Below are 22,784 nucleotides of genomic sequence, written 5' to 3'. Positions count from 1 at the left end.
TTTTCTAACTGTAGCTCACCAGCAAAAATAATCACAGCTTCAGGGGCTTTCTCCAATTATAACCGCTATTGTTCATGGCAAGGTAAACATTTCGAATCGCAGGACCAACTATTCGCAGGATAATACACTCGCACCGCAAAATATACGCAAAAACCAAAAAAGAATATCAGCTACAATCGGTTGAATGCTGTTCGAAAATCCGGTGAATGCAAAACCGAAAAAAAAACAAAAATTTGGGATGTGAACTTAGGGATCGAAGGAAATCCGCACTCGTCCGTCCGGAGTAGAAGAGCCAGGCAAGCGAAACGCGCGCGACCAGCCGCACCACCTTAACTCGAAAGCACCGCTAAGTTAACTAAAAATATCCTACGACTACGGTCGAACAGACCTTATGAAAAATTCGCGCGCCACTCACGGAACCACACACATGCTCTCTCTCTCTTTCTCTCACATTTTCTACGTTCTCTTCAACTCTCCGATTTGCTTATGCCTACTGTACGGGTTTGGCTTCGCAGGGTTTTCCGGTTTTTCATATATCTTGCCCAACCTGTTTCTTCACGCTCCTGACAACTTCGACTCGAAGGAATATTGATAGGTAAAATAAAAAAAATGTTTTCATTTTTCTGCTCGCATGTCTAGCGAGGGAAAGGAAAACTCGCCACGTTCGCTTGGCTCGGCTTGACTTGAAGATAAATCTATCGCAAAAATGGCAGTTTTATGTTTACCACCACAACCCACACCGTCCCGTGTTTTTTGGACGATAAATTTTAGGTTTGCTTACGTACGTGACGAGGCAAGGCAGACTAGAGTGGCAGATATCTTGCCGGAGTTAAATGTCAGCTGGGCGGTTGAACATTCTTCGAGCAACGGGAATGCAACTTATAAATCAGCTAAGTAACCTTTTAATTGAATCTGCTGCTCGATCGCTTGCCGCGAGAAGGATTGATATTTCATAGAAACGCGTAAGTGTAATGATGGAACAAACTACTCGCGTCTCCATTAGATTGCAATCATAAACAACGGCCGGGCTCCATAATGCTCATTATTCATGACTTCATCTTCAAGTACCGGCGGAGGCTCCTCCAGTGAACGCTGTTACTGGAGGGCTTGAAGCCCGATTGAATCTACTCAGCAGTGAGATCAGACATTTTTATAACAGTATTAGCTCATTCACTATTTTGCCAAAAAGCCCATAGCCTGCATTTTGTTTCAGGAGGGACATAAAAATTAATGCATAAATGTTTATTGTGATGATGATAGGCATTAAAAACTGAACGAATTTTTCGAAAATTCTTAATGATAATACTTTTCAACACTAAGCTGTAGTATATAGTCGATATATTGATATCGAATTTGACTAGTAATATTTATTTATAAGAAACAAAAATGAATATTCGAGAGTTCATAGTATTTAAGGGCTAACCGAATATGACAAGCTCTGATGGTGCTAAATATACTAGACTACAAGGTGTAGAAGATTCCAATTCGGAGAGAGCAGAAAATCTGCCTCAAGAAGCTTTACACGCAGTTGTGCATCAAAACGTGTTCCACCGTGACCAAACTTACGTCAAGACTATCACCAGGCATAGGAATATATCAGCGCCAAGTCCCAGCTTGTAGAAATTCGCCCTAAAATTTTTGAGACGATATGTAGATGTGAAAATACAGTTAAGTCCTATTTTCCGAATTTGGCGCTAACTTATTCCGGTTCTAAATTAGTGTCGGATTCTGATGAGACGAAGTCGAAACATAACCCATGACTTATTATTTCCCAATTCTAATTATGGATTTTATGTGTAGAGCATAAACAACTAATAAATATTGTAATAGTGGATTTCTAGAGCGTTTTGCTTTTTATATGAAGAAAAGTTATACTTTGAAATGCCTAAAACAGCACCGACCACGTCCTTACAGTCATCGGGGAAGGAAAGGAATGTTAGTGTAACAAACGTTGTTATGGTGACCGCGTATACCTATGCATCTCTACGTGTGTCACTAGAAGGAGTTTTGTTGATAGGATAGGGAAATGAGCCCTGGGCTTCGGTGATGAGCCTAAGGGCGCGTACTCTTGCGTAGTGGATAAAAGTGTGAGATCCGAGCGAGTGCTGGTTCATTGATCTCTGAATCCCATGACTAATAATCATTAGATCGAGTGTTTTGACGGACAGCTGATATGAATGTTTCTACTTTCGAATGGATGGACATATTGGCTCAGCTGGTCGAAGACTCATTTGATCTTGGGCATAGTGATCGATTCATTCGATTCAGATCAATGGACTGTCATTTGTAAGAGATAATAAGACTGAAGGCGAGTGTTTTTATCTCTTAACTCGCTCGAACTGTCGCTCTCGTTCGTGAAGATGGCGAGTAATACTCGTCTTTTTCAGAAACAGGGATGACAATCTCTTACGGATGGAAGCTTTTCTTAAACATATTGTTCAGCCACTAGTTAATGCTCAGCTAGCTCAACATAATAAACTGAAACACGTAGTTTTTGAAGAAATCCAATCCAATCACCAAACACCTAAAAGTACATTAGATGCATGTAATATGTATTTCTTTCTGTAGCTAATATATTTATTTTCATTTACTCAATAGTATAGAAAATCTCTATATTCTCCCACTTTATAAATAAATTTACTCTGCCTTAAAATTATCTATGCATACTTAAAATAATATATGTTTGTGTTCTAACTCCATCCATCTTTGCCTGTTTCTACTACTCTTCCTTACCATAAATGAAAATCAAATTAACACTCAATAACAAAATAAACTTTTCTAATTTTAATTTTAATTCTCTTTTTTATCGGTCTCATGTACCACCACGTCAATGGATGACAAAACCGACTACTCGGTGAGCAATACTCGGATGAAGCTTTTTTTGGTTCAGTGTATTCTTACCGATTAGTTGTTTACATAAATCGCTCCAACTATTTTTAATTTATGACGAGATTTGTGAAGTTTTTATCGTTGTTTATCGTGTTAATCGACTGAGAATTTTGTTTTTACCATTGTTATTATGCAGTGTGAAAGTGTCTCCTGCTTGCTTTTGTGTTGCGAAAAAACCAGCGAAGAACGCAATTGAGTGAACTTCTGTGACTTAACCACCAAAACTTTCCACCGAACGCAGCGCCATCTATATTTCATCGTTCGCATTCTCAGATCGTCACGCATTATGGCAAGTGCATGCGATCACTGCGCGAAAACCGTCAAATCGGATGACGATTTTATCGAATGCATGAGTTTTTGCAAAAATATGGTACATATGCAATGTGGAAAACAACTTAACAAGCCGTTTTTGAAAAAAATTTGTGGAAAAATCCAATTTATTTTGGATGTGCAATGAATGTGTCAAGCTGATGAAGTTTGCTCGCTTTCGCGACACCGTTTCTTCGTTTGGATGTGTTATCGTTGCTATCGCTGGGAAAACGGATAACGTCTGTGCTGAATTAAAGGCCGAGTTATCAAAAAATAACCAGCAAATTTGGTGCCTCGCTAAAAAAGGTTTCAACAGCTAAATTGTAACGAGGAGATAAAGGTTATTCCGCTTGTTAAAAAATGCATAGACGTCAGTACTTTGAACTTCATATCCGTCAAGGTTGGACTTCACCCAATGTACCGTGATGCAGCTCTTAGGGACCATCCATAAATGACGTAGCATTTTTTGAGTGATTTTTAACACCCACCTCCCCCATCGTAGCATTTCGTCACAAACCTCCAAATACCCCCCTTGGTAATTACGTAGCTTGACGGTAACCCTGCCCCCCTTGGCACATCAATATTTTTTTAAATTCTATTCTATTCCCCTTTAAAAACAGCTACGTAGCATGACATGACCCCCTGCCCCCCTGTCGTCACATGTTCCGAATAGCGGGGTTCATGTTCCGAATAGCGACAAACTTCAGGGACGTATACTGTCTTAAATCGCTTTACTGCGCGTGGTCCGCTCAATATGTTAGAATATTGTTCTGCTGTTTGGAATACGTACTACCAGAACGGGATTGACAGAATTGAGGCTGTCTACCGCCGGTTCATACGCTTCGCCCTTTCGCATCTCTCATGGCGAAACAGATTTCAGCTGCCGAGCTATGAAAACCGTTGTCAGCTAATACACCTCGATACACTCAGCATTCGGAGGGACTGCTCTCGACCATGTTACATGAAATTGAAAATGATTAAGGATATCTTTTAACTATCACAAGCACGCAAGATAGATCATAGGTCAAGTACTAGAGCATGAGCATGAGCATGAGCATGATGATCGCACAATTCGTAGTTGCTACTCCGTGATTGACCAGAACAAGCGAAATTGCACAGAGAATCAACAGATGGGGCCTGGGAGTAGCTATCCACCATCAATGTACAAGTCTCGAGAGTTCTATTCTTTAAAATGTCAATAACGGCGCCGGCCACGTCCTTACAGTCATCGGGGAAGGAAAGGAATATTAGTGTGGTAAACGTTGTTATGGAGACCGTGTATACCTCTGCATCTCCACGTTTGCCACGGGAAGGAGTTTTTGTTAGTGGGATGGGGTAAAGCGTTACACAAATCTGGATTCACCTTGATAAGTGATACGATTATGCAACTCTCAGAGATGTTATCATGTGCAGGGTTGCCAAAATTAAATCTGTATTTTTGTCCTAAAAAATCTTTTCATCTGTATTTACTCTTCGAAAATTCTGTGTCGATATCTGTATCGAATCAGTTGAGTCGTTTAACCTTTTGCTGGATTATCTATCGATGAATTCTTGTGGTTTAAATCAGTCAAGCAAGGACCTGTTTACATTTTCATAAAAAAAACACTACAAGTCGTTCTGATATTGAACTTGAGCTTGTGCGATCACCCCTGGCTGCTACTCCGTTATCGATCTTGACTAGCTGAAGTTGAACAGAGAATAAGTAGATAGTTATGCTTGGGAGTAGCTAAACATCTTTCAATGTGCAACTCCTGGTAATCCTAAAGTGTTTATTGTTCAATACCGGCGCCGGCCAGGCCCGACCGTAGATCGCGGAAGGAAAGGGAAGGAATGGTTAGTCCGATACTTGCTTTTGTTAGAGGCCGTATATACTACTGCGCACTCCTCAAGTATCATAGGAGGAGGATGTTTTTGTTAGTAAGTGTATAGAAGTTGGATCTACTTCTTCCTTAACGACGCTAAAGAGGTGACTTCACTATCTGGACTAGATATCGATCCACCAAACTCAAAGACCGGGGACCAACGGCTTTACTTCCCTTCCGAAGGAAGACGTGACCATAGATTTTTTCACCTCAGAAAAATCTCAACGACCTCGGCTGGAATTGAACCCAGGCAACTGGAATGATTGGCGGCAACGCTTACCACTCAACCACCGGCGCCGTCTACAAGTCGTTCTGATATTTTACATCCAGAAACTTGAACTTTATCGATGTGCACAGTGGAAAAATAATTTTCTTCTTCATTTAATGACTTTTGTTGATATATAATATTTTAAACATTTAGTCGACCAATGTAGCTGTCGAATTTTCGGAAAAAAATTAAAAATTAACAAAGTCACAGAGCATTACAATTCACGTTTCTGGAAGTAGACTTCAGCCAGGCGTTTGCTGGGTGCTAACCTGAGTGTATTGCAAACCTTTACCTTTCAGAGTGAGAGACCGATCTCAAAAGTGAAAGTATATTTTTAAAAAGAGAGCTAAGCTGAGAGAGACAGAGAGGAAGTATTACTGAAACTTAAAAAATATTTCTAAAAATAGTTTTTGTAACATCATTTCTCAAAAATCTGTATATCTGTACATACACGGAAAAATCTGTATATCTGTACACACAGATTCTTGGTCTGAAAATGGCTGAAAAATCTGTATAAATACAGATTATTCTGTATTTTTGGTAACCCTGATCATGTGTTTGTTGTTCTGGGCAGCCGGCTGCCGAGAATTTATGATAGATTTATCGTTTGTTGAATTAATTCGGAAATACTTGATTTGTAAAAAATGCAACTTCAACTCCGGGCAACCGGTTGCCGGGAGTGTTGCCTATACTTGAATGAATCAATTTTTTTCAGATGGCATGCACACGAATTTATTATTCCCTGTTTCATCTTTCCGGCAAAACACGACCGTTCAAGAAAATACAATATAACATAAAGCCTAGATCAAGATTTCGTAACATAACATTTATGAATTACCATCATTGATACTACTACAAGTAATGAAACGACAATTATATATATTGCTATTTCTTCACGAACGATTTAATGAAATACAGACTTTCATGCAATCGATATTCGCGCGGGTTTTTATGTTAGCTGGAATGTATTTTGAGCGGTATAAAGCAAGCACCACCTAAGTCCCTAAAACGACCGACTTTGTATGTCCGATATACAACCGATGACGCGCGCTTTTTACGCTAGCTACTCCGAATTGAGGCAACACCGAAGGCAAGGTGAAGAATGCAATCTACTGATTGAAGCTAAAGTAAGCAGAATATGTAAAAAATGAAGCAGAGAATCATGTTCTTGTCTTTTCCCAACACAATACTAATATTATAATTAATATTGTATGTTACATCTATAATCAATCTGTTACATATATAATTTAGAATGAAACAATTTCGAAAAATGTTATATAATTTCAGTGAGCATAAGCGTTATTGAAGAAACATGGAATACTATACTGATCATATCAACGAAATACTCGAGAGCATTAATTATCTCGGCAATCGCAATACCTATTCCACATGGGTCTAAAGAGCATACCTTACACTGTCCATCTCTCCCCCCCTCTCCCCCGCACTTCGCCGTGATTTCCATGTATACTCGGGCATACACCTCCAATAACATTCAATGAGTGGACAGACCGAACACGTTCAATGGACAAATTTCACAGCAGAAGAAAAGAGAGGCAAACAGAGCAATACCTCATCGATGAACAAAAAGAGCTCCTCGTGTATTCACTAGCAGCTTATCCATGGCAGGCAATACAAACTGTTGGAAGATGCAACACATTCATAGGCTTTTCCGTAACAGAAGGTGAAAACAGCGAAAACGTCAACACTACACGGGGAACTTTATTCAGTCATCAACAGCAAACCCCTCCATCTATTCCCCGTGACTCAACGCACTAGACAAACTCGGTCCGTCCTCCTCCCAAACGCTCACCAGAAATATATGCAGGAAAACTCACAAAGATCACAATAGAATAAAAGAGACAGAACAGGTAACAGAAATCAAGCAAACCCTGCATATCCCCGTCCCTCAGCGTACACTGCACGTTTTAAAAACAAATGAGAGAATCAGTGCAAAGAAAGACGGTGATGATCTAATTTTTCTTTGTCATGATGGCACTATTCCAATTAGAAAGATAATAAACCTATCAGAAGACACAAGCCGCCATCCACATGATGGCTGTCGGACCTACAAAGTCCAACAACTGGCAAACAGACCCCAATCGACCCCAAACAGTGTGTGTGAGATGAACAACGTAATTTTACTATATATTCTATGGTCGGTTCACACATTAAAAACATTCTAGCTTGGTGCGATAATATAGATCATAGGTCAAGTACTAGAAATCACGAACTAGTTTACGAAGCCGTGCATAATATCTCATGATTTTGTGAAATATTTCACGTGCATGAATGGTTTGTCGTGACTATTGTACTAGGAATCATAAACCAATTCACGAACACATAAAAAATATTTCACGAGCACCAATGGTAAGTCGTGACTTTTAGTTTATGAATACATGAATAATATGCTATGATATCGTGCACTATTCCACGACCACGAATGGTAGGTCGTTGTTATTATACTAGAAATTAAGCGACCGAAATTAAAAGTCGCAAGGACATAAAATGCTACGCAAAACCCGTTCCAAACATATTAGAATAGAAAAATCGGAAATAAACTTCAAGCATAAAAATCGGACAGAAATCCTTCAGCATAAGAATCGCTTAAAAAGTTCTCACCCGTAAAACTCGGCAAGGGTGAAGTATAAAAATTGTTTAAAAATAAATAAATCGCTCGGAGGAGCATCCGTATATCTTGATGTTCAAGATTAAAAGTCGGCTAACAAAAACTACTTTGTAAGAATCGGATGTATTTTTTCTGGTTTTTTACTAAAAGTTTTTTTACCCAACTCTTACAAAGGAATGTCCCAGTCCGACTTTTATGCTTGAAGTTTATATCCGGTTTTATATTCGAATATATTTGAAACGGGTTTTACGCAGCATGTTCTGTCCTTGCGACAGTTTACGAATACATGAATAATATGCAATGACAACACGACAACGAATGGACTATTTTACTAGAAATCATGAACCAGTTCACGAGAACATGAGTAATATTCGATGGCTTTGTGAACTGTTTCTCGAGCACGGATATTGGATCGTGACTAATATATTAATAATTATGAATTAGTTTACGAGGATTGTATGGATTCATTCCGCTGTTAGCAGTCATTCCAATCGCCCCGGTGTACATTCCAGACGAATGAATCGAGGAGTGCCGGTCAGCCTTCCGTGCCTAAAATCGTCGCCCATCCACTTATACTATCAAAATGTGGGAGGCATGAATTCCTGTGCAAATACCTATCGTCTAGCTACCTCGGACTGCTGTTACGACATCATCGCATTGACAGAAACATGGCTAAATGAGCAGACTCTATCCAGCCAGGTGATTTGCTCTGACTACGAGGTTCTCAGATGTGATCGTAGCCCTCTCAACAGCAACAAATCCTCCGGTGGCGGTGTTTTGCTCGCTGTGCGTCGTGGATTAAAAGTTCAACATATAACAAATGACGCTTGGAGCAGCATCGAACAAGTATGGGCAGCGATAAAATTGGGAAATCGAACATTATATATATGTGTGGTTTATTTCCCTCCCGATAAAATTCGCGACTCTGCACTAGTTGATTCTCATTCTGAATCATTGACTTCTGTTTCCGCGATGGCGCAACTCACTGACGAAATCATGATTATCGGCGATTTCAACCTTTCTACAATAAAGTGGCGTTCCGTTCATAACGGATTTCTACAACCCGACCCAGACGAATCTGTTTTTCATCCTGGCAGCATCACTCTTCTGGATGGCTATAGCACGGCTACACTTCAGCAGATCAACAGCACCACGAACGAGAACGACCGGATTTTAGATCTATGCTTCGTCAATGCCAGAGATCAATCGCCGCATATTTCCACCGCCCTCACCCCGCTAGTAAAGTATGTTCGCCACCATCCGCCTCTACATCTTACACTCCAGGACGTACCGCCTATGAAGTTTTCGAGCCACGCGCCCACCGTGTGTTACAATTATAAGCGGGCCGACTATAGCAGCATTTTGAATATTTTACAAAGTATTAACTGGGATTCTGTGCTAAGCAAGGATGATGTGAACTCCGCCGCTGAAACGTTCTGCCATATACTGAGCTACCTTATCGACCGTCATGTCCCAAAGTGTAATCAACGAAGTGATCAATCCCCCTGGTAGACAGCCGAGCTACGTCAGCTAAAAACTGCGAAAAGAGCAGCATTACGAAAGTTTACCAAACGCCGTACCTTGTCACTTAGAGCTTATTATGTAAGGCTCAATAACGATTTTAAAAAGCTGAACAGTTTTTGTTTTTCAAACTACCAACGAAAAATGCAACGTAAGCTTAAGTCGGATCCTAAATCGTTTTGGAGATACGTCAATGAGCAGCGGAAAGAAACCGGCTTACCTTCTACAATGTTTTTGAATGGTGAAGTTGGGCATGATTCACAAGCCATATGCAAATTGTTCGCCTCTAAATTTGCGAGTGTGTTCGTCAGTGAGACTCTGTCCTCGCAGCAGATTGACGTTGCAGCTAGCGGCGTGGCCCAACTCGAACGGTCAGTGAGTGAGATTCATGTGGAGCACTCGGATATTGTATCAGCAGCATCCAAGCTTAAAGCACCGTCATCTCCTGGGCCAGATGGTGTCCCTGCTGTGTTTTTGAAAAAGTGTATATCTGGTTTGGTGGAACCTCTCTGTCAACTATTCAAAATGTCACTGACAACCGCGACTTTTCCTCAATTGTGGAAAGCAGCTTTCATCTTTCCTGTCCACAAAAAAGGCGATAAGAGAAACATTGACAATTATCGAGGAATTTCTGCGCTCTGTGCCATTTCCAAGCTCTTTGAGTTAGTCGTGGTGGAGTCAGTGTTTTTTCACTGTAAGGAATATATTTCTAAAGGCCAACACGGATTCATGCCGAATCGATCTACGTCGACGAATCTACTATCTCTAACCTCTTTTGTGTCCGAAGGGTTTGATGCGAATCAACAAACTGATGTTATATATACTGACTTATCTGCAGCTTTCGACAAAATCAATCACGATATCGCAGTCGCTAAATTGGAAAAACTTGGCTTCAGTGGATCACTCCTGCGATGGTTTCAATCCTATCTCGTTGGCCGTCAACTCAGTGTGAACATAGGTGATGCATACTCCAAACTGTTCTCCGCAACGACTGGTATTCCGCAAGGAAGTCATCTCGGTCCATTAATATTCACTCTCTATTTCAACGATGTAAACTATCAGCTGAAAGGACCACGGTTGTCGTATGCAGATGATCTAAAAATTTTCAACAGAATTAGGAGCCGATCGGACGCACAATATTTGCAGCAGCAATTCGACACTTTCAGCAGATGGTGTGAAAACAACCGAATGATTCTGAATCCGGCGAAATGTTCTGTGATATCGTTCACCAGAAAAAAAGATCCCATTGAGTTTGAATATAACTTGTCTGGAGCTCTTGTTTCCCGGGTGAGCTGCGTTAAGGATCTTGGAGTGCTGTTAGATTCGAAACTTACATTTAAGAATCACATTTCGTATGTTTTTGGTAAAGCATCGCGAAGCCTGGGCTTCATTTTCCGTACGGCTAAATCCTTTACAGACATTTACTGTCTCAAAAGCCTATACTGCTCTTTAGTGCGCTCTACGCTGGAGTATTGTTCGGCGGTCTGGAACCCGAATTACATGAACAGCAGCGATCGAATTGAAGGCGTTCAACGAAAATTTATACGGTATGCTCTTCGACGCCTGCCTTGGCGCGATCCTGTTCGTCTACCAAGCTACGAGAGTCGGTGTCAACTCATCCAGCTCGATACTCTCCAGCGTCGTAGAGAAACTGCAAGAGCCTTATTCATCTCTGATCTTCTGTCAGGACGCATCGATTCTCCAGATTTACTAGAGCGAGTTAACATCCAAGCAAGGTCCAGAACGTTACGCGGAAACGTTCTTCTGAGAGTGCCGTTTCGACGAACTATTCAAACAGCTAATGCCGCTATCACGGGACTACAACGCCTCTTCAATCGTATGTCACACTTGTTCGACTTTCATTTGTCTCGAATATCATTGAGAAATCGATTCCTGCAGTTTTTTAGATGTAATTAGTTTAAGTTTCCATCATTGGGGCCGAGTACGGCCTGTTGATGTGCGTGATAAATAAATAAATGAGTGAAACTTTGAGTTTCGTGAAATAGTTCACGAGAAAGTATCCAGATTGTTGTGATTTTGTAAACTAATGTTCCCAAATCTATGAGTAACATCATAAGTCAACTTTTGGTTTTATGATTAATGTTCATAAAATTGTGAACTAGTTCACGTACAGAAAATCGATTTAGTAATGACGTGGCGGAAAATATGCCTTTAGTTCACAAAACAAAAACAAGTATTTCCACAAATAAAAGCGTTACTATAGGGAAACTAAACCTAATTATACAACCCATAATTTTTGTTCATTGTCTTGTTTCCGTAACGTAAAAACGTAGTTGTTCCAGAATTTATGGTACTTTATTCACGATTTTGGGAACAATTTTTTTCCGTGCAATGTTGCTTAGTTCGATCTGACTTAACACCGATTAAATTTTGAGAGAATGGCTTATGAGACTATTTGGAAAAACTATGTCCTCAATGTTTTCGAATTCAGTATTTTCAATTTTTATTATTCTATTGGAATTTTCCAACAAATTCATTGGAACTTCTGTACGTAGTTTATCATTTGCTGCATTGGTAATTAAAACATGAGGGCCTTTTAGTTTATCTTTATTGTAATTGTCTATGAGTACGCTCTTCCGCTGGTGGTGCTGGCTGTCAGTTTGGAGATGTTAGGTACAGCGGGTTAACCCATTCATGCCCGTGTTGTTTGTGGACAACAACGTTTTTAAACAGCTATAACTTTTGATTAAGGCAAAATTTGCTTGCAAAAACAAAAAAGGCTAATAAATGTGACTATTGCCTTTCATTTGAACATTAATGGTTTCAAGGACCAGCTCTAGAACTGAAGTTATTGCAATTAGTCTGATTGGATTCCGATGGAGCAGTGCTGCCAGGAACAGTTTACGTTGACGACGGAAAATGAATTTTTCACATATCTTCGTTATGTTGCAATATTATTGATAATTAAGAAAACTTATCAATTTAGACTGTCTTTGGCTACATTTTCCACGTTGGACTATTGTAAATATTCTAGAAGAATTGTATTGAGCATTGGAAGATAAAAATTGAGCAGCTTCTAGCACTGCAAGGGAAGCACCTATCTTTATGAAAAAAGACTTTTCGTATTTCTTGACCCCACTGTTTTCAAGGCAAAATAGTTTTGAAACCTAGCATGCACTAGAAAAAAGTTGGGTTTGAAAGGGTTAATGTGTTAATGTGTAGAGCGGAAAATGGCATCTAAATTTAATAACTTCAATGCTCGTTGATCACATTGTGCGAATTTATTTGGTTTGATCTTGTGTGCAATAGAGGTTAGGATATTGGGGTGTTTCAGCCGTAAACTCCACTAATTTGTGAAAAATAACTGCTCTGATATTGAATTCAGTGAAAATAATGTCAACTTACTGTTTTCTCATTTCTAACTGAATACGTTTTCTATAATTCCAAAACATTGGAATACCGACTGAAATCAGATAGATAGAGATACGTCCCTCTTTATATTTTACATTATTTATTATTTTTTTAAACAATTAAATTTATTTTAAATAATAAATATGAAAAAAGCAACAAATTGTAAAAATTAAAAAAAAAAACCTTAAGTATTTTCAGACACAAAAAACCTGTTTCAATCCACCTAGTGGTGCGATTGTACCTTCCTCATTTATCCGAGCTATGATTGTTTTCGGCACACTTTAAACAAAAGAGTATAATATTTAATTAGTTTAATCAGCATGAGTTCAATATCATATTCATGTAATCATATTTTGAAATGCATGGTGCATGGCTTTGGTAGGGGAGGGAGTGGGGTTGTTAGAGTGAGAGTGGAGGATGCGTCAGAAATCCTCTATCTTGTTTCGGTATGTGGGGTGGATGAAAGGAATGCGGGTGTGTTGGTGGTCCAAGGAGAGGGGATTGAGGAACGAAGGAGGTGTAAAGGCAAAGCGGAGGGGTGGGGGTGATGCAACACTCAACTGCATATTAAACCTTCCATTTGAGACTTGGTGCAAGATAATTGGTTCAGTCATCACCGAAGAACCGATGTGACTTTAATTCTGGACTTCCGGAACTTTAAAGAATGCTTGATTGGCCATCAGTGATCCAGACCTGCGAATCAAAGTAAATTGGTGTCCATTTCAATAGATTTTTATTCTCTGTGGTATTACGATTGCAACGGTTTATATGGGAAATTCCCGTGTGACCTTACTAACCAAACTGTAACTCCGGAACCAAAGTTGAAAACGAATGGAATTCAATAACAGTCAATTGGATTACTGTATCTCTCATTTGAAAGCAACTTTGCACAAAACTGGTCAAGAATTCGCTGGGAAATATATGTGATATTAGCTCTTTAAACTGCATGAAACTTCGAGTATTGGTGCAATCTCGAAAGTTTTTTTTCACTAAATCGACTTTTTGAAACTTATCTGATTTACACATTTTTGCCTTTCTCATATGGAAAGGAAATACAATCGTTCGAAATTTCTCTTACACTAATCGACTCAGTTAGTTAAGATCGAAAAATGTCTGTATGTGTCTGAATGTCTGAACAATATTTTTCACCAATTTGATATTCCATAAATCAATTATTTAGAAAACAAGACATCCGAAGGTACATTTATTGAATGTCGTTTTAAATGTTAACGATCACATTGGTGCCAATAGAGAAAACATACGTGTACCTCTACCCAGCAGTAAAATTTTTCATTACGACAGGTGCCGCCAAACTAAAACAAATAAACCAGCTGATTTTAGATCGAGAAAATCTAATGTTTCCTCCCAATGCACAAGCTCCAAAATTAGCACCTCGTTCGACAAGTGGCGCTTTGAGAAATTTAATTACTGATTTATGGTACTTTTTTAGTGTCCTATAATTGAGAAATGCTGGCATATCCAAGCAGAGCATACATGCATATTTGAAAACGTAAAATGAGTCGCTCATTTTAGGGACTGATTTACACCGAAAATTACGCAGCAACTGCAATTTATATATCTTCCCTAGCCTCGGAAAATTTTCCATCGCGGCTTACTGAGTTCGTCATTTGAAAATTTTATTGGTCACTATAATTATTGAAATTATATAATAGATAGGTATTATTAAAAAAACGATGTGACATGTTCTGACATATTAGGGAGGGAACGTCTTTACTGAAGAAATTTTTTTTAACGAATTTGTTACGTAATAGGGGAGGGAGGGATAAAGAAATTTGTTCCCTAAGAGAAAATTAAGATTTTTTTTTACATTTTAACGACATTCAATTAGCTAGAGATTACTGGGTAGGGAAAGTTATGAAAATTAAAGCCATAGTACTCAAGTGAGAGCAAGGATGTGAAGTAAACAGATCGGAAAACTAGAAGTGGCAGGGTCATTAGAACAGGCTAAATATCGTACGGGCTTAATTTTTGTCTTCTGCTAATGAGGGTCGAGCTTAGGCAGCATAACCACAGACTAACAGACATAACACTCGAAAACAATGCTTCGCCCGCTTTAACGGTCATTTTAAATATATTTGTAGTTGGGACTGTGGCCACATTTGAAATTCTGGCGCCACTGACATATGAATAATCATATGGGGGATAGACCACTAGTGAAAAATTATTCCCAGACTTGAGGGATAACCCACCAGCAAATGAGTTTTTGGGACTGTGAATAAAAGGTGGAGCTAGTGTTTTGGGAAAATTGCCGGATCAATGTTTATTGTGGAAATTCCCTCATAGTATTATGTCTGTTAGTCTGTGGCATAACTACGAATCACCCGAGTTCTGGTATAGATAGACATGTCCATCTTTACCATGACAACCGACAAGATGGACATGTCTATCTATACCAGGACACATGCTAGTGAACTCGGGTGATTCGTAGTTATGCTGCCTAAGCTCGACCCTCATTAGCAGAAGACAAAAATTAAGCCCGTACGATATTAAGCCTGCTCTAATGACCCTGCCACTTCTAGTTTTCCGATCTGTTTACTTCACATCCTTGCTCTCACTTGAGTACTATGGCTCTAATTTTCATAATCTTCCCTACCCAGTAATCTCTAGCAAATTGAATGTCGTTTAAATGTAAAAAAGAAAATGTGACTAACATAGTCGAAATAAAAAAGGAAAAAAGAATTTTTTTTATTATTTTGAACTATGTATAAACTTCAATTTCACTTAAAAAAGTATTGTTTGCCAGTAGGACCGTTTTTTGTAAGAAAATAAATAAATTCCCAAAGGTTCTAAGACAATGCGACCATAAGACATGCCAAACGGGTTCATCTTGTTTCACGGATCTTTTGGCATTCCCATCTCATGCCCTTTAAACTACGCATCTGCAACTTTTTATTTCGTATACAAGACGCATGCGTGGATTATTTCACCGGTCGCTTGCGGGGTGGATGGCGCACCGTTTATCACAAATTCGTTTGCCCCTGAGTAAACTGAAACAACCACGAAAATCGAGCATCGAGTGCACAGTTTCAACCGAGTTGTTGATATTTCGACATTATTACGAAACATTCGGCCAATTGCTTGGTGTTGGTTTGTGTGTTGCGGTAATTATAACCTTGACCGACGTCCGGGGGCATCATGATACCGTCAATCGCATCGCAGTCGTCAAGGTTTTGCTATGCGGCTGAGTTCAATGAACAAACAATGAAACCGAAAATATTAATTACCACGCTAGATCAGCATTCGTTATCAGACATGAAAGAGGCGAGGCTTGCGGACATTGATTTCACGGTGCCTTCGTCACACTGCAGGTATCGTAAGTTCCAGATTAGATGGGAATCTGCGATTCCTTAAGGTGAAAAGAATGACGTTGGAAAGTCAACTAAAATTGATAACAACCGGCTTGTGTTGCGATCTCAATACCAAAACAAATAAAAGAAACGTTTTGTTTTATGACGGTGTGGTTGTTTTGGTTCGCTGGTGATTGAAAACACCACCGTTACTGCCCTTTTATGCAATTCTGACGTTAGCGCCAATAGGAATATTTTTCAGGAAACCAATTTTGTGTTTCGTGATGTTTTCAAAAGCACGAATAATGTTTCAACTATCTGTTCTGTACAAAATGTGTACAATCCATCGTAGATAATAGCCAATTGCTTAAATTTTAACTTTTTTGCAAAAACCTTGTAAATTTTGGCTAACGTCACTTTTGCAAAAAAAATAGCGATTTCATTTCACTGTTTTTATGCAATTCTGACGTACGTATACAAACCAATAGTACCGGGCAAAACGTGTCGTATATTATCAACCGTTTCAACTGAATTATCTGCAAATGATTATGAATTCATTCAAGTTTCCGAGGCTATATGTGGTGGTCTGGTCAGATGGTCGGTTTTGGATCTATACGGATGTTCCGTGGGTTATGTCCGAGGGCCATTTAGTTCCTTTTTCATTAATTTTCCAAAGCTTAGCTGCAAGTCACCCTAATAAACATCGTATGATTCAAGAGCCTAACGACCTGTTCAGGGTATCATCCAAACAATATGTGGAATCGTTGGACTATATGGGTTAAGGTTCGCGTATAATATTTTTTTATTAGGGCAGGCATTATTATAAAACGTATTGTATATTTTATCCTACATTTGAACACTATGACTTCATTTTGGTATCATGTAGGCCCTTTTCAGGCAACGTGGAAGCGGTTCTGGCCTGGAAGTCCTAGTGAATTCGGAATGCGCTACCCATGTTTGTGAAGCATTTATACTTGAAGATACCTGCCATGCGGCACATTAACGATGATCTGCAGACATGTAAAGTCATCCGGAAACACGGAGAAACTTTTTCAACACATTTGGTGATTCCTTTTCAACGGACGAATTTTTAAGTGAATATTCCTGTCATGCGGCACATGAAGGTGCACCAGCTCGGTTGTCTACGAACAATGCTATCACATGTAAAGTCATCCGGGATGAAACGTTTCTGTTAAACATTTCTGTCATGCGACATATCAAATAATATCAATTCTATAATTTATGGACAATGCAAATTCAATGTCAAATAGGGACACTTTATTAACATTTTTGGAATGTGGAATTTCTGACCAAACAATTCTAGTAATTATTTCTGTCATGCGGCACATCAAATTCTGTGATCTGTGGAAAATACAATCTTTTTTGAAGCCATTGGGTACAGTGTTCCACTTAACGACTGGTCCCGGTAATTCCGGTTTCCCGCTTCTTTGGTAATTTTTTAGTGAATATTCCTGTTACACGGCACATCCAAATACATCATATAGGTTTTTTTTAAACTATTCAAGCACATTTGAAGGTTTCCTAGTATACGGTTATTCTGGAGTTGGTCTTAATCTGATTGCATTTTTAGTAGATCCAGCGTGTCGAATAACAGGTGTATTCAGGTACAAACGTTTTATAGGTATGGGTTACTCATTTTTAATGCACAAAGTCTCTCAGATGGTTTCAAAATTAATTTAGAGCCTTTATATATACAATTTATTAATATTCATGTTATTAATTGGTATTAATCAGTTTTCATGGAATACTTTGAAAAATTAATGAAACTGGCTTAACATTGCCTCGAACTGACCCCATGAAATTTTTGTATAAATTTGGAGTGTGAACAGTTCAACTCACGGTTTATGAGACTTGAATAAATTACATTTCATTTGCAGTTGTTTTGGTTGGAATTGGTTTTGAAATTAATTGGTTGGGTACCAATTGCGCACTAAAATGATGAAATATAGAACAACAGCGGTCAAGGTTTAGAACAAAAGTTTTCACCAAGATACATTCGTACATTATTGTGGTATGAAATATCCATGTTGAAAACGACTAAGCTTGCTGCTTTGGTTAAACTAATTTATCGTGCTAAATAAACTAATTTGAATACCACCCTAGCCTAATTATAACACCACCCTAGCCATCTACATCACAAAATGGTGCTTATCTCACTTCCAACATTACTTATGATACAACAGCTTAAGAATAAATTGTTTTGCCTTGTTAAATATACCTTCAATACTATATTGCACCGGTACGTCACTTTGGTAAAAAATGACGTCTACGTCACTTTGTTTTTCTCGTTAAGGCCATTTTGCATAATTTTTTAAAGACAATTATACTGAAATACGTGGATTTTTGTGGAGATCTCAGAAATATGAAAAAATGAAATTTAACCAAAGTGGTGCTTACGTCACTTTTGCATACAAGGGCAGGTTAGGTCCGGACTGCGAAACGAGAGAAAAGAATATAATCACGAGCTGATTTGATCCAATCCTAATATCAATATTGAACCAACTCTTGATTGGACATTAACAAAAAAACTTTCTTCTGCAAAGTTGTTTAATTTGACAGTTGCGACAGGTTTTTTTTTACGCGGAGGACACGTATCGCGTAAAAAATCTGCGTAAATTTGAAAATCCACTTAAAAAACCCTCAGCAAAAGACTTAAAATATTTTTGGAAGTTTTTTTTTGCACGGCTTTCGCAAAAATATTCTAAGTCCTTTTGAATGCAAAAGACGTAGAATATTTTTGGAAAGATGGAAGAGACGGGTCTGGAAGACTCCTTGTGGCCCGCACCTCAACAATATTGGTATTTTTGGAATGATCTTGATGAGTAGGTGCCAAAAATTGATTTTTGAAATCCAAGATGGCGATTTCAGGTTTAGCGAAATATTTTTGCTGGGGGTTTTTTACGCGGATTTTCCAATTACGCGTTTTTTTCGCGGAATCCGCGTAAAAAATCGTCGCAAAAAACGCTTTTCACGGGATTTTACGCGATTTTTTTCACGAGTAAAAAAAACTTGAGTGTACACCCACCGCACTGCACCCTGGATCGCGCGCCGTGGTGAATTTATCTGAGCACGCCACACATAATGTAAAGAGTAAGAGAGTAGCGGCGTGTGCTATCATTGTAAGCATGAAAATGGCGCGCCTGTGCATCATTGTCTTTTGATGGGAGGCGACAGTCTTGGAATATACATATTGCCACCGAAGAGTTTGAGCTGCCATGAGACATTATAGGAATGGGCGATGCCGATGCGATTTTTTCAAAATCGATCTTTTCAGCTAGAAAAATCTTTTTCTTGCATGAGATTTTTTCGGTTTGCTGTTTGACAACATCGATTTTATTGTTTCAATAAAATCCATATTTCTTTAAATATTAACATTAAAAACCTATTTTAATCCACCTAGCGGTGCAATTGTGCCTTTCTCAATCATGAATCACGAGAATGTGTGCGTTGTTTATATTCATTAAAAGCTTTTAAATGCATATATTACATTTTATTATTGTACATCACATGACAACTATATACAGGAAAATAAATCATTATTCGAGTTCTAACATTTTGAAGAAGAAAAAACAGCCACGGTAATATTGAACTGAAAAACCTGTTTTAATCCACCTAGAGGTGCAATTGTGCCTTTCTCATTTCTCCAAACTATGATTTAATAGCTGGTTCGTACAATATAACTTTATGGAAATGTCTTTCATTCTTATTACACTTGGTAAGTATATATAAGAGCACCTTTTTGCATTCATCGCGGTATCGGTTTGAATCGGAGTTTTCTATGTGATCGACCTCCACAACCCGTAACTCCGGTGCTGGAAGTCGGAAGGAGATGGAATTTAATATCAGTTTCTGGGGACGCAACACCTTTCATTTGAGACTAAGTTGAGCAAATCTAGCCATTTTCGAGAAACCAATATAACCGTTATTCTGACTTTGGATGCTTCCGGATCCGTCGATGGTGGCCAGTGTGGCCAAAGAGACTTTGAATGACTGTTGGGGACCTAGATCTACAAATTCAACAGTTGTGTTTACATTTTGGAAAAAAAATCACCTTTTTACATTCATCGCAGAATTCGTTAGAATCGGGATTTGCTGCGTGATCGTACGTATCACCCTGTAATTCCGGAACCAGAACTCGGATCCACACAAAATTCAACAGCAGCTGATGGACCTTTCATTTAAAATTAAGTTTGTCAAAATCGGTTCAGAAAATTCCGAGAAACCGATTTGGAAAAATCAACAAATTTTGTTTTGTAACCATACTCTTCAACTCGTAATTCGGAACAAGATGTCGGTTGAAAATGAAATTCAATAGCAACCTATGGGAATATTATACCTTTCATTTGAATCTTAGTTTGTAAAAATCGGTTCAGCCATCTCCGAGTAACCGATGTGGACATTTTGTTAACAAATCCGCACATACACACACATACACACACACATACACATACACACATACATACATACACACATACATACACACAGATATTTTGCGATCTCGGCGAACTGAGTCGAATGTTATATGAGACTCGGCCCTCCGGGCCTCTGTTAGAAAGTCGATTTTTGGAGCAATTGCATAAACTTTCTATATAAGAAAGGCAAAAGAATAATATTTAATTAGCTTAATAAGCATGAGTTCAATGTTATCTTCATGTGATTATAATTTGCAAAGGTTGGTGGAATGCGTTTGAACGTGTAGGGAATGGGGGTTTAGTAGAGTGGATGTGGAGGATGCGTCAGAAATCCTTCATCTTATTTCGGTATACGTGTTGGATGAAGGAAATCTGGGCGTGAGGGTGATCCAAGAAGAGGGGAGTGATGAAGGAGGGATGTGTAAGGGCAAGGCGGGGAGGGGGGGAAGGGGCGGCTACGCAATACTCAACTGCATATTTTGCCTTCCATTTGAGACTTGGTTTGAGAAAATCGGTTCAGTCATCACCGATGAACCGATGTGACTTTAATTGTGGAATATGCCCGGAATTCCGGACTTCCGGAATCGTCGATAGTGGACAATATATTCAAAGAATGTTTGATTGGCAATCAGTGATCTAGATCTACGATTAGAAGTAATTTGGTGACCATTTCAATAGTTTTTAGCCTCTGAGGTATTACGATTGTACCGATTTATATGGGAAATTCCAGTGTATCCTTACTAACACCCCTGTAACTCCGGAAGCAAGAGTCAGAACCGAATGAAATTCAGCAGCAGTCAATGGCATTACTGTATCTTTCATTTGAAATTAAGTTCGTAAAAATCGGTAGAGAATTCGTTGTGGAATGGGTGTGATATTAGCTTAGGAACTTGGCGGGTTCCCCGAGGGCGTCATGAACCGTCATAGGTGGCCAATGTGGTCAAAGCTGCTTTGATTGATCATTAGTGATCCAGACCCGCAAACTAGAGTAATGTTACATCAATTTTAATATGTTTTACATCATTTGAACATCATGGTGGTACCAGTTTATATGGGAATTTGCTGTGTGACCGCACTCTTCAACCCGTAACTCCGGAACCGGAAGTCGGATCAACTAAAAATTCAATAGCAGCTTATGGGAGCGTTATACCTTTCAGATGAAACTAAGTTTGCGAAAATCGGTTCAGCCATCTCTGAGAAAATTGTGTGAGTTTAAATGACACACACACACATACACACACACATACACACACATACATACACACACACAGACATTTGCCGATCTCGACGAACTGAATCGAATGGTGTATGATACTCGGCCCTCCGGGCCTCGGTTAAAAAGTCGATTTTTACAGTGATTGCATAGCCTTTCTTTATATGAGAAAGGCAAAAAGGTGCGAAATCGGCAAAGTCCCAAAAAGTCGATTTTTACAAAAAAAAATTTTTTCGAGATAACATAAAATCTCGACGTTTCATGCATTTTAAAGATGTTTGGCATCAAAAATACGAATTCGATTTCTGAAATTTCATGGGGTCCCCCCATTGAAAAAAAAATTTGAGTTCCGGCTTATATGGAAATTTCATATGTGACCGGACGATTTAGTCTATATTTCCGGCCCCATATAAGCGAACCGTACGAAATTTTATAAACATCTGTGGGGATATTATAGCTATCATTTGGGACTAAGTTTGTGAAAATCTGCCCAACCATTTCCGGGAAACTGATGTGAGTTCGTAAATTTTGAAAGATGGCCGCTTTTCCCGGGCACTTCCGGAACCGTCTATGGTGGTCAATGTAGTGAACGAAAGTTTGGTTGGCCGTCGGTGACCTAGAACAGCAAATTTAAGTTGTTTGAGAGACATTTTAGCGAAAGTTTTACCTTTTTTGCTTTCATCGGAGTATCGGTTTGAATCACAATTTGCTATGTGATCGCACGCCACAACCTATAACTCCGGAACCGGAAGTCGGATCGGGATGAAATTAAATAGCCATTTACGGGGACGCAATACTTTTCATTTGAGGCCAAGTTTAGTCGAATCGGTCTAGTCACCTCCGAGAAACCGATGTGACTGTTATTCTGAATTTAGATACTTCCGCCGGGGCTTCCGGAACCGATGATGGTGGCCAATGTGGCCAAATAGACTTTGAATGGATGCTACTGACCTAATACTACAAATCGAAGCAGTTGTGGTCAT

The 22,784-nt window shown here is 39.0% G+C and overlaps 1 protein-coding gene across 14 annotated transcripts in view; it reads right to left on the bottom strand.

Annotated features, from left to right (window-relative positions):
* Positions 1–22,784, bottom strand: part of LOC131677535 (sodium/calcium exchanger 3-like) — a 76,098-nt gene that overhangs the window by 3,465 nt on the left and 49,849 nt on the right. For 12 of the 14 annotated variants that reach the window (XM_058957407.1, XM_058957402.1, XM_058957404.1 and 9 more), the window contains exon 1: positions 20–340. The exons of 1 other annotated variant lie outside the window; for it this stretch is intronic. The gene's annotated coding sequence lies outside the window, so the exon portion shown is untranslated. Of the gene's footprint in view, positions 1–19; positions 341–22,784 lie in introns of those variants that run through there. One more of the 14 variants, XM_058957418.1, reaches the window with a different exon arrangement.

This window comes from Topomyia yanbarensis, chromosome 1 (assembly GCF_030247195.1).
Source record: "Topomyia yanbarensis strain Yona2022 chromosome 1, ASM3024719v1, whole genome shotgun sequence".
Classification (NCBI taxonomy): Eukaryota; Metazoa; Arthropoda; class Insecta; order Diptera; family Culicidae; genus Topomyia; species Topomyia yanbarensis.
Note: the sequence above shows the minus strand (reverse complement) of the source record. Positions and strands in the feature narration are given on the sequence as shown.